Source organism: Mytilus galloprovincialis, chromosome 2 (assembly GCF_965363235.1).
Source record: "Mytilus galloprovincialis chromosome 2, xbMytGall1.hap1.1, whole genome shotgun sequence".
Taxonomy (NCBI): domain Eukaryota; kingdom Metazoa; phylum Mollusca; class Bivalvia; order Mytilida; family Mytilidae; genus Mytilus; species Mytilus galloprovincialis.
Window position 1 is genome coordinate 74659065 of NC_134839.1, and position 10687 is coordinate 74669751.

Genomic DNA, 10687 nt, shown 5'->3' on the forward strand with positions numbered 1-10687 from the left:
ATTTTGAATTTAAGATCCAACATCAGTAAGGCATATGTAATGCCTGTTACGCAAAATATACCTGACGGGTTAGTTAGATTTTGCATGGAATTTTGCAAAATGAACGCTTTTTTGAGATCACGAGTGGTATCCGTTTCCAAAAAAAAAATATATATGCCAGTTTAGACTTTTTAACTGTTGGCTCAGATACATTTCTACGGTCGACTTACATAGAGGCGGTGGATATTAGGAGTTTCATATTAAAGAATGCTTAAGTAGCCATAAATGACTAGTCCAGTTCAGTTTATTGTTTTAGCGTCTGATCTCTGCAGATTAAACGTTTCAGAAATTGATAGAAACAAATATAGGAAAAATTTCCAGTATGCAAGGATATTGTTTTGCTGTTTAAAAAAAAAAGATAAATAACTGAAGTTTTTTGGATATTTAATGTGAAAAAAACAATATGATCTAGCTAAAATCGAATGCGTCAAAAATTATTCTCCAGCCTCAAACTAAAACAGGAAGCTTTTTATCGATTATCAGTATATTATACATATTCTTAAGTCAATATTTCTTAAGTGGCGAATCATTTAGCTAGAGGAAATAATATAACTTAGCTTTTAATAAATTTAAAGGAGTTAGGTTCACTTTTGCTACTTTACGAAGAGGAATGCAACTTCAGTTTGGATTCAATGTGACATAATTGGACATTAGGTGCAAATCTTTACCAAAACTAAGAGGTTGCAAAAAAGAGGTACCCAATGTCACTTGTACCTTTTTATAGGAGCCAAAGACATTACTTGACAAACGCAGAATGTCTTGCAGTTGCAACTTTCGTAAGAAATTATTGTAATATTTAATGGGAATATCAATTCGTTATACGAAGTCATCATGCCTCCACGGAGTGGGTTCAAAGACTCTAAAGGCCTGATAATCGATTGAATCATCATCATTAACAATTGTAAATTTGATATTCAATATACAGTCCGGAATGCGGTTCGATAAAATTGCTCCCCTTGTTTATTTCGCTCTCCTGTCAAATCATGTAATTTCGCTACCTCCAATGGTAGACGCTACAACGATGGGTGTCGTCAAGAAAGGTACGATTAAAGGAATCAGCTAGGAATTAGACGATCACCATTGGTATAGGTGAGTTGTTTAATAGTTGTTGCTTTCGGATAAATGCATGTTTTGGATTTATTCATAATCAGGAATAGCTGGAAAGGAAAGAAACGTGTTGCTACGTGAGCCCGGAAAGGCTGGGACGAATTTCTAAAAAAAATCTAGAGACGATCGTTCTGAGTGTGCCACCTACACATTCAAACGTGTACAGAAGCACAGTATTCCCTATCTATGTGATGTGTTTTCATAATTATGTGATATAGGGCAAAAAAAGGTAGCAGCTTTTTGTATCTTGTCGTTAGGCATTTCCAGGGGAGATAATGTTATTTTTCACGGTGTGTTCGATAGGTTTGTTACATTGTAACATTATATAATACACACTCATAAGTGGATTAAAATAGCCTCTCACACTCAATTAACTGAATTTCAATTATTCTATTTACCGTAGTGCTATTATATAAGACTTCAGAGGTTCATATCACTAATATTCAACGTTTTTATATCGGATTTTTTTTTTACTATTGATGTTGAACGGTTCATAGTAATAAAAAAAATCCGATAAAACCGTTGAATGTAAATGATATGAATCTCAGAAGTCTTATATATTGTCCTTTAATATAAGACCGGAGGTTCATATAATTTACATTCAACATTTTTATCGAATTTTTGTTTATTATCAATGTTGAACGGTTCAACGGTTCGACATTGGTAGTTAAAAAAAAATCCGATAAAAAATAACGGTTCAACATTGATAGTAAAACAAATCCGATAAACATGTTAGAATGTAAATGAAATGAAACTCTGAAGCCTTACATTATAGGACTATCGTTAATTAGTTCTTTATCCTAACTAAATGTTTTTTTGTGGTGTATATTACACAAAAAAAGGGGGGGGGGGGGTAAAAACACAAAATACCTTAACAATCCTACAATATCTGTTTACAGAATGAAAGAGATATTTCGTATTCTAAAACTAATGTTTCTCACATGTTTGTAAGATATGTTGAAAATACAGACAAATGTTTAGTACGTATATCCATCCCCTCTTTTTCAATTCATTAGTTCAAGATACAGCTCTGAAGAATATGCAATAACCTACATTATTCTAACATGTGAAGACCAATGAAAACATTTGATATGATTTGAAAACATGGCCAATTAAGTAGGAACTTTGGGTTTCGTAGACATAAATTATATTTCAACATTTTCGATTTATATTTTTCTTTATTTCATATTCTAGTATATTTAATAACATGTTTATATTTTGTGATGCATCTGATGTATAAATCAAGTGGCAGATCCGGGAAAGAGCTCTTGGTTCCGATCCGTTTGTACGGGGAACATGTGGTTGTAACCCTCTTTAATTGTCTGTTCGATTTTTATGTTTGCAGTGTCGAAAAGGGAGATAGACAGCAGTTTTGTGAAAGTTCTGCTATACATCTGACAGTCAGGAATTATTCTGAAGTACATATGTCGACCAGAGGCATAGAACAGAGAGGAGAGGTTTTAAAGTACCAGATGCTTATCTGAGATTCCAATTTGAACTAAAGAAAGCAATATATAAAGATAGTAAAGATATGTAGGAGAAATAATCTATATGAATAAAGTTATGCCACAAAAGGAACTGTTTTTTTTATATACATAATTTGTCAAACGTATCCATAACAGTAGAGATGTGAATGCATCCTTCATAGCCTTGTAATACTGATGGTAATAATTTATATAATTTCTGAGATGATAAAGCAGTGCCATTGATTTCCCCTTTCTCCTTCTTCAAAGAACTTGATCATCTGAACCCTTCTTTTTTTTTTTTTTAAATTGGAGCCCTGTTCAAGAACAATATGCTTAATTTTCGTTATCTTTTAGAATCATCATTTTTTTTAAAAATAAAACAGGTTGTACATTCTACATAAAATATGTTGCTAGTCAACCGTAAATGTTAACACCCAAAAAAGGTCTTTAAATTAGTATATTCATTTTTCAACTTACAAAATATGTCAAAGGTTTAAGCATCCCAAACATTACCATGTGACTTGAATTTTTGATTTGTCAATATCAAGCAAACTCGATATTTCCGTCGGAGAAATATGTTTGATTAAACATAGAGAATCACTGAAGCATAACTGGAGCGAGCTCCCCTTAGCTCAGTCACCCCCCCCCCCCTTAAATGTAAAATTCTGGATCCGCCACTGAATATTGGTTTGAACAGTGTGATGGAAGTCTTCAAATGTATAAAAAAAATGAAAGTCTTTGTGCTGGTTATTTACATACGGGAACGAAAATTTAACTTCAAATTGTGAAAAAGAGTGAGGGGTAAGATTCATTAAACAAAAATATCGTCTGATCCAAAATTCGTTCGAAAAAAATATTGTTGTCCGGCAAAACTTAAAACCAGAAAAAATATTATGAATTCTGATCTTCTAAAACCTTATAGTGTTTAAAGAAAAACATATTTGATTGATGGAGGCGGACAATAAATGGTCGCGCTCAGACAAGAAAACCATACCCCCTTTAAAGTTAAATTATTAACTAACTTCCTTGTTGATCAGAGGCGGATTTAGAGGGGGCCCAGGGGGCCCGGGCCCCCTTTTTGGGGAAAAAATTGGTTGCTTATATAGGGAATCGCTGAAGCGTGACTGGAGCGGGCTCCCTCTTAGTGCAGTCAGTGGGCCCCCACTTATGAAAATTTCTAGATCCGGCAGTGGCATCAAGGATTGTTTCCTGGCTTGCTTTGGTAGAGTATTGTTTCATGTTTCACATTCGAGTTATATATATACGCATGTGTAGTACATGAAATATGAAGACACCGATGTACTACTATAGTACTTGACTTGTAATAGTGAGCATGTATGAGAAAAATAGAGTGAGCCAATTGTAAGATGCTATAAGATAGACTAACAAGAATGTGTCAATAGTACACGGATGCCCCACTCACACTATCATTTTACATGTTCAGTGGACCGTTAAATTGGGGTCAATACTTTAATTTGCCGTTAAAATTAGAAAGATCATATCATAGGGAACATGTGCACTAAGTTTCAAGTTGATTGGACTTCAAATTCATCAAAAACTACCTTGACCAAAAACTTTAACCTGAAGCGGGACGAACGGACGCACAGACCAGAAAACATAATGCCTCTCTACTATCGTAGGTGGGACAATTGAAAGGTATCGAAAATATAGCACAAAAGAAATCATGAAATAATTCAGTGCAATCCCAATCTAAGTGCAAACACATCAAAAGAAAAACAAAATCACACCATATCTCCACGTGACATCAAACCAACTGCAATCAACAAATAAGACACAAAGAGTCACAAGAAATTTAAAAAAAATCCATTCGCGGGAAACTACCGACTTATTATACTGTATGATCGAACACAAACATAGTCAAAATATGACACCAAAGAAATAAGACGCAAACTAAATTACAAGAAATTGCAAGATCAATAAATGATGTATAAAAAATAATTCCGAACGACAATTGGTTAATACAAACAAAAGGAATACAACGATATAAATATATGCAACTTCGCAATGATCAACCAATCCGGGTTACTGTATAACTAAGATGTAACAAAATGTGTAACAAAACTTTTTTAAATAATACAGAAATTATGACTGTCGGTGTAAATGTAATTGTTTAAGAAAAAAACATGTCAAACATGTAAATATTATTTTTAAAAAATTAGTTTTAATCACTTAAAAGTCATGTGATGTTACATATATAGGACGGGTGTGTTCGATGCGTAAATTAATTAACAAAACCCCGTCATATAACATCCAACTTTGAAATTGCGTCCAAATGTCAATTTTAGGTGTGCCACTTTGGGAATGGTCTTAAACGATTGACAATTCATTTCTCAATTTTTGTAATTTTCCCCAGATTTTTTCTATGTCGGGCAAAAAAAAGTAGCAGTTTTTAAGGAGACCCCCTAAATGACGTAACAGCTTGACTTATGGTCGTTTTAAAAACAATTGATTGCAAGTTGCATTGTTAATCATTGTACAATATGAAAATTAAACAACGTGAATGCAAATATTTATAATGACTTTACGGAAAGTAACTTTTGTGACATCTTGACAACCGTATACAAAGTTTATTTCACTTTTCTACCTTCTAAACACAAGAGGTCGAATTCTTTTGTTCTATTTAAACCGCATATCGGACTGTATAGGAATTGGTTTTGTATACTAATTCTGACGCATTATACAGTACACATATCAAGAAATTCAAAACGTGCTACCCTGAACTCAATACCTGTACGACTAATTTTACAAACAATTTTTTAAAGCTAACGCCAAGTTAGAGGTCATGTGGACTTTAAGATGTTTAATCTTCCGGTCAGAAGTGATGATTTATGTCATATAGAGTGAGACAAACAAGGAGATTTGCTGTCTTGTTTACTTTTTTAAACGTATTGTTATATTGAAGGATTGAAATTTTTGCTGGAAGGATTACCATGATAAACATTTGATTTCATTACATAACTGTATCTCAGTTTAAGCGTTTTTATATTAAAACTTATATTAAGACTAGTTTCACCTCAAAAACTAACAAAACCTTTGAATAGACTTATTAAGAAGGGATATAGTTACGATACTGTTGTCAGGTCATTAAAGATTGCATATTTTGGCGTTAATATTGATTCACTTATAGGGTCTTTGCATCGGAACTAAACACATTTATTCAAAAACCAGTTGTTGGCATGACACGGGTTATGTTCTTCTCATATATGTTATGATGGTATGATACTAAACCCCTAACGGGAAGGATTGTGCCTGATGTTCATATGATGAAATCATAATCTTTCAGTCAGTTTAATTGAAGTCTGGAGCTGGCATGTCAGTTAACTGCTAGTAGTCTGTTGTTATTTATGTATTATTGTCATTTTGTTTATTTTCTTTGGTTACATCATCTGACATCAGACTCGGACTTCTCTTGAACTGAATTTTAATGTGCGTATTGTTATGCGTTTACTTTTCTACATTGGCTAGATGTATAGGGGGAAGGTTGAGATCTCACAAACATGTTTAACCCCGCCGCATTTTTGCGCCTGTCCCAAGTCAGGAGCCTCTGGCCTTTGTTAGTCTTGTATTATTTTAATTTTAGTTTCTTGTGTACAATTTGGAAATTAGTATGGCGTTTATTATCACTGAACTAGTATATATTTGTTTAGGGGCCAGTTGAAGGACGCCTCCGGGTGCGGGAATTTCTCGCTACATTGAAGACCTGTTGGTGACCTTCTGCTGTTGTTTTTTTCTATGGTCGGATTGTTGTCTCTTTGGCACAGTCCCCATTTCCATTCTCAATTTTAGTTATATATAACAATAAAAAATGCATTGTAAAATCACGTTTTTTTAACACCTTCAGGTTTGGTTGTCAAGAAATATAGTCACAAACGCACTACTTTAGCAAGGGTTTAACTAATTGGCGAGTGAAGTCCAGGGGTAATCACATTTTCCTTCCAAAGACAACACTTGAAATCGGCAAATTTCTCACAACAAAGCCACCATACTTACCTTTTGAAAGCTAAAAAGGTTACGTTCACTATACCTAGTGGTTAGTATCATGAATTATTTCTGTGTATTATTCCAGGTCCTAAAAACAGTCCAATCGCACTTGCAACCATTGAGAGTGTCTTGTTATCTTCTTGTAACATTCGTTCAGTTTTATCCGGTTACTTGGAGATATTGCGTATGCTTTAAATAAAGGCAACAGTTACTGTAGTAAACCGCTGTTCAAAAGTCATAAATCGATTAAGAGAAGAAAACAAATCCGGGTCACAAAATGGAACCGAGGGAACCACATCAACTATAAAAGGAAAACAACGAAACAACAGCAACACTGAAGTGCAACATAAACTAACGACAATGCAACACACACAGAAACCAAATTTAAGATAACAACTGTCATTTTCCTGACTTGGTACAGGACATTTTAATGAATAATGATGGGTTGGACCTGGTGGTGTGGCTATCTAAAACTGGCGCTTTTATGTCAATGTTAAATATAACACTGAAATGACATTACATGGCAAAAATACAGTAAAAATAAATGCAAGAACATTTAGAACAGATAAAAACACAAATAAAGAATAGAAAAGTACATTTCGACATAATAACCACAGAATGACAAAACAATGGATGTCAACATCAACACTTCCACAAGTAACGGCTGCTGGCAGAAAATACAAAGTAGGCCATAAGGAAATAGATGTATTATTGAACGACTTTCATTGACTTTGGACAGGCACATTAGAGTTTAATCTTTATAAATATGTCACGTATGAGGTAATTGAAAGTAGACTTTATAAGGGATAAGGGAAAATATCTTTGAAAAAGAGGGGCGACAGATACCAGAGGGATGTCGAAAATAAATAGATAACGTTATGGCTAAAAAAGAAAAAGACAACCAATAATACACAAAACAAAACATAGAAAACTAAACCCTGAGCACCACGAACCACTAAAAAAACTGGGACTGATCTCACGTGCTCCGGAAGGGTAAGCAGATCCTGCTCCACTTGTTTTACCCGTTGTGTTGCTCATGTTATTACAAAACCGGTAATAAATTTAATTCGAAGGTTACATTCAGGCAAAGGGTACGGGATTGTAGTTATTACTTTAGAAACATGTCTCTACCATCTGTCAAACGTGTATTCCATAACGTTCAACCTACCAGTGATGTGGTCCGTTTAATTAACGAAGACATGACTTCAACTTCACCACTTGAAACTCTTGATTTACTGGCGTTCTCGTGAACAGCAACACTCTATCAATGATAGAAATACACTGTGTATGGAGGCTCTTCTGGAATGTTGCTACATAGAAATTGAAAATTCACAATTGGAAAGCTGAAATCATCTTTTTCGTCATACAGTTTTGTTTCAGCTTACCCTCATTGTCAATTTCTAGATGTAAGTCAAGATATGATGCAGACTTTTTTATTCACCGAGGGTATCATCATCCCAGTAGTCAGCACTTCTGTGTTTGTCATTGATATGGTAATAATTATTAATTATTAATTAACTGTTTACAAATCTTCGATTTGTTTTAAATTATAAGGCTTTGCTACCTCAGGAATAGATTGCCTTAGCTGTATTTGGCAAAACTTTTTAAAAATTGTGGTCGTACTATGTTTTACCTTTATAACCTTTTTTTTATTCGAGCGTCACAAAATTTCAATCCTAGCTTCTTTGATGAGTTTATTGTATCCTTTATCTCAAGTCCGATTGAATATATTGAATAAATGGTCAAAATGCGTAGGTATTACGAAAATAAGGTGCCATGACACAACAGACTTAAGCATGTTTCCTTTGTAGCAGGTGCAACTGTAGAATATGCTCGTTTTTGTGTTGAAGGTCTTTGGATAGATATCCATGAGGTTCAACCATACACTTCCGTTAGGCTCGCCTTCTTTTTGAGAAAGACCAAAGACAGTTCATGTCGGAGTCAGAATAATATGTCTGAGCGGGTGTACATGTTTAAGTGTAAATTCTTAATTTTACTATCACGTTATCTTGATATCAAAGGTAATATTTGCAACTGAACTTTTATCATCCTCAAATGTTTATAAAACACAATACTCATAATAAATAGTTATCAAAGGTACCAGGATTATAATTTAGTACGCCAGACGCGCGTTTCGTCTACATAAAAGAGGGACGAAAGATACCAAAGGGACGGTCAAACCCATAAATCTAAAACAAACTGACAACGCCATGGCTAAAAATGAAAAAGACAAACAAACAACAGCACACACGACACAACATAGAAAACTAAAGAATAAACAACACGAACCCCACCAAAAAACTAGGGGTGATCTCAGGTGCTCCGGAAGGGTAAGCAGATTCTGCTCCACATGCGGCACCCGTCGTGTTGCTTATGTGATAACAAATCCGGTAAATAGTGTAATTCGGTTGGTCACATTCATGAAAGGGAAGGGGATTGTAGTTACGACGTAAGGAACATATCCGATATCATTTGTGAAACGGTTATTCCATAACGGTCAACCAACTCGTGATGGCGTCCGTAAAATTTACGAAGGGATGATTTCAACTTCACCATTGGAACTCTTGGTTTAATAGCTTCCTTGTGAGCAGCAACCCTCTATCAAGAAAATCATGATAGGAAATGCAAGCACGGGAATATCGTATCAATTGGGAGATATATACCCCGTATGCAGGTGCTGCTGGAATGTTGCTACTTAGAAATGGAAAGTTCACAATTGAAAAGCTGAAATCATCTCTTTTGTCGTAAAGTTTTGTTTTCAACCGACCCTCATTGTCAATTTCTAGATGTAAGTCAAGATATGAGGCCGACTTAACTAGACTCATCAGTGACGCTCATATCAAAATATTTATAAAGCCAAACAAGTACAAAGTTGAAGAGCATTGAGGATCCAAAATTCCAAAAAGTTGTGCCAAATACGGCTAAGGTAATAAGACTTTCTTTCTAAAATATTTGGCACATTTTGCCACAACAATAAAAATTATTGAAACATTCTTTGTAGATATTGCTTCACACCATTTTCTACATAAGATAATACCTGTACCAATTCAGAAATATGACAGTTGTTTTTAATTTGTTCAATATGTTTAAGCTTTTGATTTTGCCAAATGACAAAGGACTGTTTTGCATTTTTTTTGGAGCTCGGTATCTTTGCTTTTTTTTCTTTTCACACCTCAAATGAAAAAAAAAACCGCGTTTATACCATATTAGACAGGTACATATCTTCATTTCTGTTGTTTCGTTGTTTTCCTCTTATATTTGATGTGTTCCCTCAGTTTTAGTTTGTAACCCGGATTTGTTTTGTCTCGATCAATTTGTGACTTTCTAACAACGGTATACTACTGTTGCCTTTATCTATTATTACATTGGCGTTTTTGGAGACGACTTTTCTGGTTTGGAACATGCTTGGAAAGATAAAGACTTTTAGCTTGTTCTAGGTTTTACATCTGCCACCTTAGTATGCTGTAACAAAGGAAGATGTTTGATGATATAGTCACATGCAGCCACAAAACAATTTCAGACTGACTGAAGTTTTGTTTTTAGTCACTAGACAATTTAACTCATTTCAAATACAACTAAATTCTGCTCCAATTATCATATCGCCTCTGTTTTTTTTTCTTATACTTCCTTTCAGACCATTTTACTTTCAGAAAATTACTTGTAGAAATAATTGCATCATGTGTTTCAAATCTAGTATGTAAGGCAGAAGGCAGACCTATTTTTTTCTTCTTAAAACATATATTGGTTTGTGACACGGATTTGTTTTCGATTAATCGAATTATGACTATTGAACAGCTGCATACTACTGTTGCCTTTATATATCAAAGTTTTGTCCCTTTACAACAAGGTGTTAAACTTGTCAAGTAAAGGAATCGATTGTTTGAAATAAAGGCTTGTTTTCGACTACTGAATAAAGTGTGCACCATTTCTACTTTTGAGGTTAAATTGATCTCATTTGGTTAGGATTTTGATTGAACATCACTTGACATAAGTGTATGACTGCTATGTTTGGAAGAAGCAACAGTGTAAGCTTTTGAAATTGACAAGTGACTTTGTTTAAGCGGGAGGCTTAT